The following is a 10,820-nucleotide window of genomic DNA, read 5'->3' on the forward strand; positions in this document are numbered from 1 at the left end:
AGAGGAAATCAAGCATCGTAAGAGGTGATATAGTATTAACCTAAAGGGGCCGGGGGGGGGGGGAAATCAGCCCCCTCGGCTTTTTCCGCAATAGCCTTTAAACATTTTTTTTCGCAACCTGAGCTTTAATGACTTTTAAGCCTCGAGCCTTGCGCATCTTTTGACACCAAAAACATACAAATCGGACGAGGGGTTGTCGCGCAGCGAAAATTTATCCGGCGCTACGCGCCGTGAAAACTGAATTTTCACATTATACGTCGTGTACACAGAGCAGAATTGCCATTCATACATATGAATAATTAATTAGTCGTAATTCCAAAACCCTTTGACCTTTATTCATGAAATTTCTTGGGTATGTTTATGAAGAGTTGTTCTATGCATGAACCGAGTTTCAAATTTTTTCGTCACTCGATGGCCGAGTTCTTGGGGGGGGGGGCTGAATCCGTTACAGGAATAACAAATTTAAGTGTAGGCCTACATATCCCTGGTCTCTTTTCAAGTAAAAATACCTCAAGAATCGGTAATGGCCAACCAAGAGGCACAGTCAGTCAACCGTCGGTCCTCCCAGCTTATGGCAGGTTGAGGCAGGCTCATCCATCATAGGGCAATTCCCTCACCAGTCAGTGGTCCTCATGTCTGTAAAAAGATTCAAATGACGAAAGAAAATATCCGAATTATTGTTAAATATCTGAAAGGTAGAGCAAGAGGGCGGGGGGGGGGGGAGAAATGTTCGAATTAACCCCACAAAGCAGTGCCCAACTACCAGCACTCTATATTTGTGGGAGATATAGAAGAGCACCAGATCACCCATTTTGATTACTTGTTTCTTCTTATTCTTTTAGGTACATGTAACTAAAAACTAACCTCAAGAATCAGTAATGGGAAGCCCAGCAAGCAGGACATCCGTTCATCTGTCGGTCCTCCTCCCTGCTTCCGGTTCCTCGGGTTTCTGTTTGATGAGGCTGTCGAAGCCCTGATGATGTCTTGAGGCAGGCTCATCCTCATCTCAGTAGAGCAATTCCCTCATCAGTCAGTGGCCCTCATATTGCTGAAAGGATTCAAATAACGAAAGGAAACATTTGAATTATTGAGCCGTATTCGTGCCACGGCTCGAAAGGGGAAAGAAAACATTGAATTAACCCCACCAAGCAAAGCCCCGCTAACAGAACTTGTTGTTTGTGGACGAACATAGAAGAGCGCCAGATCGCGCAGTTTGATTAGTTCTTGATTGTTTCTGTTTAAGTAGGCTACATGTATACACAAACCCCACAATTAACCCCACAATTAACCCCACAAAGCAGTGCCCAACTACCAGCACTCTATATTTGTGGGAGATATAGAAGAGCACCAGATCACCCATTTTGATTACTTGTTTCTTCTTATTCTTTTAGGTACATGTAACTAAAAACTAACCTCAAGAATCAGTAATGGGAAGCCCAGCAAGCAGGTCATCCGTTCATCTGTCGGTCCTCCTCCCTGCTTCCGGTTCCTCGAGTTTCTAAGTGATAAGGCTGTTGGAGCCCTGACGATGTCTTGAGGCAGGCTCATCAATCTCAGTAAAGCAATTCCCTCATCAGTCAGTGGTCCTCATTTTTCTGATAGGGAAACGAAAGAAAACATTTGAATTATTGAGCTGTATTCGTGCCAGGGCTAGAAAGGGGAAAGAAAACATTGAATTAACCCCACAAAGCAAAGCCCGCTACCAGAACTCGTTGTTTGTGGAAGAACATTATAACAGAGTCAGATCGCCCATTTTGATGAGTTCTGTGACTTGATTGATCCTGCGAAGAGGAGGCCAACATGTAAACTAACCTCAAGAATCAGTAATGGGTAGCCCAGCAAGCAGGTCATCCGTTCATCTGTCGGTCCTCCTCCCTGCTTCCGGTCCCTCGGGTTTCTGTTTGATGAGGCTGTCGAAGCCCTGACAATGTCTTGAGGCAGGCTCATCCTCATCTCAGTAGAGCAATTCCCTCATCAGTCAGTGGTCCTCACTTTGCTGAAAGGATTCAAATAACGAAAGGAAACATTTGAATTATTGAGCTGTATTCGTGCCACGGCTCGAAAGGGGAAAGAAAACATTGAATTAACCCCACCAAGCAAAGCCCCGCTAACAGAACTCGTTGTTTGTGGACGAACATAGAAGAGCGCCAGATCGCCCATTTTGATTAGTTCTTGATTGTTTCTGTTTAAGTAGGCTACATGTACACAAACCTGATAGTCAGTAATGGGAAGCCAAGCAAGCAGGTCATCTGTTCATCTGTCGGTCCTCCTCCCTGCTTCCGGTTCCTCGAGTTTCTAAGTGATAAGGCTGTTGGAGCCCTGACGATGTCTTGAGGCAGGCTCATCAATCTCAGTAAAGCAATTCCCTCATCAGTCAGTGGTCCTCATTTTTCTGAAAGGATACGAAAGAAAACATTTGAATTATTGAGCTGTATTCGTGCCAGGGCTAGAAAGGGGAAAGAAAACATTGAATTAACTCCACAAAGCAAAGCCCGCTACCAGAACTCGTTGTTTGTGGAAGAACATTATAACAGAGTCAGATCGCCCATTTTGATGAGTTCTGTGACTTGATTGATCCTGCGAAGAGGAGGCCAACATGTTAACTAACCTCAAGAATCAGTAATGGGTAGCCCAGCAAGCAGGTCATCCGTTCATCTGTCGGTCCTCCTCCCTGCTTCCGGTTCCTCGGGTTTCTGTTTGCTGAGGCTGTCGAAGCCCTGACGATGTCTTGAGGCAGGCTCATCCTCATCTCAGTAGAGCAATTCCCTCATCAGTCAGTGGCCCTCACATTGCTGAAAGGATTCAAATAACAAAAGGAAATGCCACGGCTCGAAAGGGGGAAGAAAACATTGAATTAACCTCACCAAGCAAAGCCCCGCTAACAGAACTTGTTGTTTGTGGACGAACATAGAAGAGCGCCAGATCGCCCATTTTGATTAGTTCTTGATTGTTTCTGTTTAAGTAGGTTACATGTATACACAAACCTGATAGTCAGTAATGGGAAGCCCAGCATGCAGGTCATCCGTTCATCTGTCGGTCCTCCTCCCTGCTTCCGGTTCCTCGAGTTTCTGTGTGATGAGGCTGTTGGAGCCTTGGAGGGTTGATTTTCGTCCAGACAAAGCAGCCTAGCTCATCCATGCAGTCTCAACTTTTAGATCATCAGTTTCTTTGATGAAAGCTGCAACTCTTTCCTAAGTGAACAGGGTAACGAAAACACTGGGCCTAGCCCATTTGTTACTGAAGTGAAACATTCCAAAGCATTATGTCTAAGCCTACCTGTAATAAGGCCACTTGTTACCAAATAGAAACTAAACGATTCTACCCTGTTTCCACTATTTACTTTTAAAAACAGACATGATCTTTTTTGTCATAATGCACACGAACATGTGCCAACGCCGATAACGGCAGGTTGCCAATAAGTTGTTCCCTTTCACAATGTCCTTATTTTGGGGGGCGGGGGAGGGGGGGGGGGCAATTAGGTCTTTTTGAAGGCACTTCTCGACAATTCCAACAATTTTGATGTTTTTGAAATGCCGCTGTAATATAACTGAAATTCAGTCATTTTCTAAACAGATATTTTGTTCATTATGGTTTTTCTTTTCGTAATTTCGTCAATTTCATTTTCTTTTGCTGCCGTCATTTTCCCACCGTTTGTCAAATTTCGCTTTCCGACTTCGACAATTAATTTTTATGCCGTTATTTTCGTCTTTTTGATTTGTTATTTCCATAAACCATTTTGTTTACTTTGTGGCAAGAATTTCATTTTCTTTTGCTGCCGTCATTTTCCCACCGTTTGTCAAATTTCGCTTTCCGACTTCGATGATTAATTTTTATGCCGTTATTTTCGTCTTTTTGATTTGTTATTTCCATTAACCATTTTGTTTACTTTGTGGCAAGAATTTCATTTTCTTTTGCTGCCGTCATTTTCCCACCGTTAGTCAAATTTCGCTTTCCGACTTCGACGATTAATTTTTATGCCGTTATTTTCGTCTTTTTGATTTGTTATTTCCATTAACCATTTTGTTTACATTGTGGCAAGAAAAATAATACCGATTTCGGGTAATTTTACTCTCACTAACGCTGTGATGTTTTCATCGCGTTATTTTCATCATTTTCCTAGCGTGTAGGCCTACACGTAGAAAGCGGAGTGATTTTTTTTTTCGGAAAAAAAATCGCTTACGATGTGATTTTCGCTACAATTTATTTTGGACCGATTCGAATTTTGTTTTCAGTTTTCGTCATACGCGTAGTCAAGTAAATATCCGGGTAGGTATTGCAGTAAAGGTAAAAAATAACACCGATTTCAGGTATTATTTATTCCAATACTGCCTAACATTTTAAAGTTGATTTCGTATTTTCGTCAATTTGAGGCCTGCCGCTTCAAAACCGTAACATTTTTTGCCCGACGTATTGCAGTTGAGAAAAAAATAAACACTGATTTCACGTATTTTTCCTTTCAACATCTGCTTCGATGTTGCTTAACGATTTGACATTTTCGTAGCCGCAACGATTAATTTAATTTAAAAACATGTAATTTTGTCTAAAGTCAGAGACAACAGACGGATACCATTAAAAAAATCACACCACACAGAGAGCAATGCACACAAAGGCAAAAAATCAAACATGCAACATTTACAATGAAACAAAATACACTCTACTTTTGAGTTTTTTCCCCCAAAAGTCATTCTCTCTGTAAGCATTTTTTTTACTCACAGATAAGTTTATCTTTAAATACTTAATAATGAACCGAGCTTAAAAGCTCTTCACAGAATAAAAATGTCTTTTATATAAATTTATGCAAAGTATAATTAACCAAAGTTATGACTTTTGATTTTACTACAATCATTAAAATATGGTCAACTGTCAACTGTGCCCTCACTGCTCACAGACTAGCAAAGTATAGACAATGCGGCGCTTTTACAGACGCTGTTAATCCCAGATTTTTTGACCTTTTAGTGTTCCTATAAGAGCGTATATGTCACTTTAACAGAGAACTCATTTAGGAATTAGTGTGATTTGTTATTAACCAACAGTTTTATCTGTATGGCTATTTAAGTAGTAGGCCTAACGTCCTTCCGTGTTTTTGTTAAATGGTTTAAGTTTTGATGTTCAAGTTCTTCTGAAGAAAGGGGCCTCTTGAAAATCGGCGCTACTATGCACCGAAGAGGGTATCCCTTACAAGTGACACTGCACCAGGCATGGTCACTGTCAATTGCCGATGGCCTAGATTTTATTAATCTTGTTTGCTCTTAAACATTTTATACAATTATAAAGAAATTATATCGTCGTTGGTGGACAACGCACCAGGCATTGCCACTTCCAGTAGTTGTTTTACTAACTTTTGTTTAATTATTGTTTTGAGTTGGGCAAAGTACCAGCCAACGTCCGTATAGAGGGCAGCATTCCAGTTGATGATCGATAAAACATCACAAAATGACTCTCAATCAATTACAAAATCGACTTTAAATTTGCGAGTGAAGTTTCTTGATAGCGAAAATAAAATAAAATACACCAGTACTTTCAAGTTTAGGGGGACAGTGTTATTCATTAGACAGATTTTCGTTTGCATTAAGTTAGTGTTATGTTTATACTTTAAAAACTTAATTTTTAGAAAACTTCTAAAACTTCCCATCGCACTGCCTGCAGGCTCAGTGTGCGCATGCTCGCAGCGGACTATGCTTGCTCCCTAATTTTCGTTGCTTCATTTTCCCTAACACTGTTCATTGCACTTTGCTAAACAGTTCCCTAGATTTTAACACTTCGAAGTATGGTACACGAAATCGCGCGATTACGCAGGTACGCGGATATGCGGATACGCAGGTACGTGGGTACGAAGACCAAGAGGAGATGAACATATTGTTCTTATTTAGGGCCTACTACTATACATATGACAATCACAACGTACGTACGTGATACATTTAATTTATTACATACGTACGTGATAATATAATATTACCTACTAACGTAATATTAGTATTATTATTGCGTACATACCTGATAAATAAGTACATATTACGTACGTACATGTATTGCATAATGATAATACGTGTATCCTTAAACGAGTATACGTTGTGTATACGTACTTAATAATTATCACGTGGGCCCTACGTACGTAATAATTATCACGTGGGCCCTACGTGATAATATTACCTACGTAGTGATAATATTCAAGTACGTGCGTGAGTTACGTACGTACGTGACAATAACACGAACGTAATAGTATTATGGGAAAAAAACCCCAAATAACTCCCATGTCCCTTCATGGTCTTCGTACCAAACCGCATCTCCGGTCTAGCCAAAAAAAAACCACGAGTTTGCCGAACATTACGTATGAATATGCCTTATTGTCGAACGGAAAAGCGATAGAACGCGGTGCGGAGGTTTCTAATCGCGTATGAGAATATTTTGCCGAATTTAAATGCCTATAACATTATCCTAACACTCCTACAGATCCAGCAGCTGCTTTGCGGATGCTGCATAATGCACGCTTGCAACGTCTGCACTCCTCCCAACTTGACATACAAAAAAAACCTAATTGATTGTTTGCATCACTTGCACCAACGTTTTGCCCAGAATGTTGATTAGGTTTATATAGTTTCAATTTATTTTTTTAGTTTCTGAGACTGAGGTGGAGACCGTCTTTTAACCTTCTCCAGAAAGGGGGTTACATAAGACCTGCAAGTCAATGTGACAATGAAGTAGACACTGTCACAGTTTTATCATTGAAAATACTGGTGTAAATTGGCGAGTTTAATTATTCAGGGACAACAATTTGAAGAAAAAAAAACTTCCACTGGAATGCTACCCTTCCACTGTTCCACGTGCGAACACAATGTCACTGCACCTGTCTGACGAATTCTTTCGAAATTGTATTTTCTCCCCAAGTGCGAACACAATGTCACTGCACATTTCAGACGAATTTCTATGCAAATGTTATACTCAACGTGCGAACGCAATGTCGCTGCACGTATTTTATAAATTCCTATATGCAAATTAACACACGTGGGAACACAATGTCACTGCACGTGAAATTCATATTGGCATTGCATTATTATTGAATAAAATAATCATTTTCGTTCAACCTTAATTGTGCTGTAATTTATCTTCCATGTAAACTTTTTTTTTTAACATCCAATAAAATTTAAGGAGTTCTCTGTTTCAGGTGACAAAACTCTCTACTTTCACCAGAGCTTCTTAAAAAATGTTTTTAAAGCATTTTACTGCCTTGAAATGAAGTAATTTATACGCTCAGCCAGAAAACAGTTCCTGGCCGGCCAGTGGCTTCTTTTTTGCAGTCTCAAACTTTATATCTAAACTGCCTCGGATTAACAGAGCCTATAGCAACGCCCCATTTTATTTACGAACGTGCGAGTGCAACGTCACTGCACGCGTCTGCTATGTCGAATTTCTATGCAACTTATAAACGTGCGAACGCAATGTCACTGCACGTGTAGGACGAAATATTATTCAAATTTATATTTTCCGTGCGAACGCAATGTCACTGCACGTATCTTGTCGATTTCCTATGCAAATGTTATGTTATACGTGCGAACACAATGTCACTGCACGCGTGAGACGAATCCCTATCTAATCACTTATTATTGCTTATCCCCAAGTTATACTTTATACACAAATAAAGGCCTTACACTTACTTAAAGTGGCCCTGGATTTTGTAGGAGAACCTTATACACATGTACATTAATCAGAGACATGTAACGTACCTCTTTCTACTCTTGAAGACATTGCCCCTCTTGGTGCTGATCGGAGTAAATGGTAACGATGTCTTTGTTAATACAATATAAATTGGACACAATGTTCACGTTCAATTAGAATAAACACAGCCAAAATGATAATTTTGAACAATGTAATGAGTTGCATGCAGTGAGCGTGAGGAGCACAACGACAGTAATGAAGGCCTAGCCCAGCACCGAAACAACAGCTTAAGATAAAGCCCGTGCACGCTAGGTCGCTGTACCATGGTGATCAGCGAGGCATGAATGTAACAATAGGGCTGGAGTCTGAGTGGAAATCTTCTAAAACACGTTATTTGCATAATGTGCATTCAGCACAAGCCTGGGTTAGAAATGAGAATCGGATAGAATGCTAATGACGTAATCCCGATGGGCGATTACATTTTGGTCACGAGACTTACTTAGAGGGGTGGCACAGTTTCATACTGATCAACTTGAGTTGAAAACAATTGCCTGTTTAAATAAATATGTGAAGGACGAAAACAAAATGTACTGCACCCACTTTTGGGGGTTGAATTTTTGGACTGACCGGTTACAGTCGCATCACCGGGGCACTTGCTCAATAAAAGGCATCTTCTGTTGGTGTAGCAGCGTATCCAGCTTTCTTGGGGGAGGGGGATGGGGCACATCCGTGCTGAACTTGATGTCGACATTTTTTTTTCACCGGACACTTGGCCTCCGTAAAATCAAATGGGGGTGGGGGGGGGGGCGGGGGGGGGGGCTTGGCTGGTACCAAGTTTACAAAAATTGGAGCGCTCTTGGAAACCGGCCATTTTATTCTGGTTCTGTATCTGGTGGAATATACTGCATGCATAATCTCATCAGCAGGGATGTAATATGCAAACGCCATGGTGACCGAGCAGATATTTACATGAAGTTGTAGCGTTTTCAGATTATTCTCAATTCTCAAATCGTCTAAATTTTTAGTTAATTATCACACTTTAATTATCAATGTTCCTTTTGAACTTTTAATGATTAATTCTCTTGAATTCAATACTCATTGTTTTCCTTGTTACACATACACCCACACAGTACCTATGCAATGTGTAGTCCCTATACTTTTATACAGAGCAAATGACCTTCACTGCCCACACACAAGTCTTTGGTCACTAAACCAAGCTACTTTTAAGATCATTGTTTTAAGGAACTATATGACTCATTCCTCGTCATTTTTCTGAGACTCAAGGAAACCACGATATGACTAAGTTTCCCCATTCTTAAGTATTTCTTATTCCCAAGACTTCCTGTTTCCACCAGTATATAAGTGCTGCTCCACCAGCAGTATCTCATTCTGTTTCATTCTGTTTCAATTCCAATTCGGTTCCATTTCTATTCTAGTCTATTTCAGTTCACCCAGTTCTCTTTGTCTCAGTTCACTGTAACCAATTCAATCAATCAATGTGTATTAAAATATTGTTCTGGAATAAACAGTCACGGTTAGGCCAAAAAAAAATAAAAATCGGTCTCTGGTCAGACCAAAGTTCCGGAATTGACGCGGCGACGCGGCTTTTTTTTTTTTTTTTTTTTTACTTTTTTTCTTTTCTTCAAGCTTGGATTGTACAGACAAGGTGGGGTACTATTTTGCTTTTTTGGTGTCCTCATGTACATTGGTGTCCTCCATAATTTGCCTTGGTGCTCTCGATCATTTGACTTGGTGCAATTTCCCATTCCTTGGTGCTCTTTGGTAGAAAAAATTGAGGAGGTGCAACAATAGAGGGCGCTGTTGGAGCTACCGCGGAACATTTTGGAAAAAAAAGATTGACGCGCATGATTAAAATCGACGCGCGCGCTGACCAGAGACCGACTTATTTTTTTTTTTTGGCCTTAACACAGTCCTCATCCAACTTGTGTATCGACCTATCCATTCCCCAACAAAGTGGGCCTCATAGGTCCGAGTGATGGCATCTATGTTAAGAGACAGAAATTCTGACTTGAAAATTCCAATGCTTGGTGCTTGACGTATTTCTGGTTGAAATTTATAATGTGCGCATTTTCAAGGCCCATTGTAGAGGTTTAAGGGCTCGGGTTTTCATATTCCCCGCTCATGCATAACTCTCAGGCTATACCATTTTGGGAAAACAAATTATCCGAAATTTTAGGCCAAAAAAAAGTCTCCGCCGGGTTTCCGGTATGGAGCTTGCCCAAAAAGTGGTGCGGCGACGCGGCTTTTTTTTTTTTTTTACCTGAATTGTTTTGCTTCAAATGTCGGCTGATGACTGCAAATGGTGCCCGACTAAACTTAGTGCAAATATATGGGAGTCCAGAGAGGCCACATAAAGCTTATTTTCGACCATAACCCAATCTAAAAACACGTTAAAATTGTGCAGCAGCGGGATTCAAGTCAAACCAGTGAGTTTGGCGGTTTTGAGACATCATCTTTCAATGAAAAAAAAAAAACTTTTCCATTTGCCGACACGCATGGCTACGGCGACGCGCGCGCATACCAGAAACCGGAGACTTTTTTTTGGCCTTACTAAGAGCCAGTTTTGTTTTTATCTCGAGGGGGCCGGCACATTTTATGCTCAAGGGGGGGGGGGGGGCACATTTATGTCCGCAGGAGGGGCACTTGGGAAAATCTAGGGGGGGGGGGTGGATGTTCCCCCGGTTTCGCCGCCCCTGGGCCCGAACTAGGGACAACTAAGACGTACTTAATAATTTATTTCACGACGCTGTCGATGATCGCAATATTTTTTCTAGATATTGAAGCTCTACAGCATCGTTTTTTTTCCGCGACATGAAATTCACGGTAGCAGAAAGAGCGAAAAGTAGAAAAAATTATCTTTGAAACACATTCAATCTGCCTTTTTGTTAAAAATTTCAGAAGCGGCGTCCTTCCTCCATGCTTTAAGTACGTGTGTGCACCATTTTCGGAACAACTGTTGACTGTGTATAGCGCCCTCTGCTGAAATGAAATTCACTCAGAAAACTGATTTAATCGTGCAGAAGAATTAATACTACAAGAATTATTTTAGTCAAATTTCGGCTTTTTTATGGGTCAAGCGTTACCCTGTTAACCATCTAAAATTGTTCCAGAATAAATGCATGTGGAATTTGCGAAACCACTGAGTG

At 40.8% G+C, this 10,820-nt stretch overlaps 2 long non-coding RNA genes across 3 annotated transcripts; both read right to left on the minus strand.

The window, feature by feature from the left end:
• Window positions 1-457: 457 nt before the first annotated feature.
• Window positions 458-1,452, minus strand: LOC119719978. Of its 2 annotated transcripts, none has more exons than XR_005270030.1 (2): window positions 1,414-1,452; window positions 458-636 (listed from the first exon to the last, which is right to left on the minus strand). It is a non-coding gene; the product is annotated as an uncharacterized LOC119719978 (long non-coding RNA). The 2 variants fall into 2 exon arrangements; XR_005270031.1 differs by lacking the exon at window positions 1,414-1,452 and adding an exon at window positions 865-921.
• A 1,594-nt stretch (window positions 1,453-3,046) lies between these two features.
• Window positions 3,047-8,316, minus strand: LOC119719987. Its single transcript, XR_005270032.1, has 2 exons — window positions 7,722-8,316; window positions 3,047-3,222 (listed from the first exon to the last, which is right to left on the minus strand). It is a non-coding gene; the product is annotated as an uncharacterized LOC119719987 (long non-coding RNA).
• Window positions 8,317-10,820: the final 2,504 nt, after the last annotated feature.

This window comes from Patiria miniata, unplaced genomic scaffold (assembly GCF_015706575.1).
Source record: "Patiria miniata isolate m_02_andy unplaced genomic scaffold, ASM1570657v1 HiC_scaffold_13, whole genome shotgun sequence".
In the NCBI taxonomy this organism is placed as follows: Eukaryota; Metazoa; Echinodermata; class Asteroidea; order Valvatida; family Asterinidae; genus Patiria; species Patiria miniata.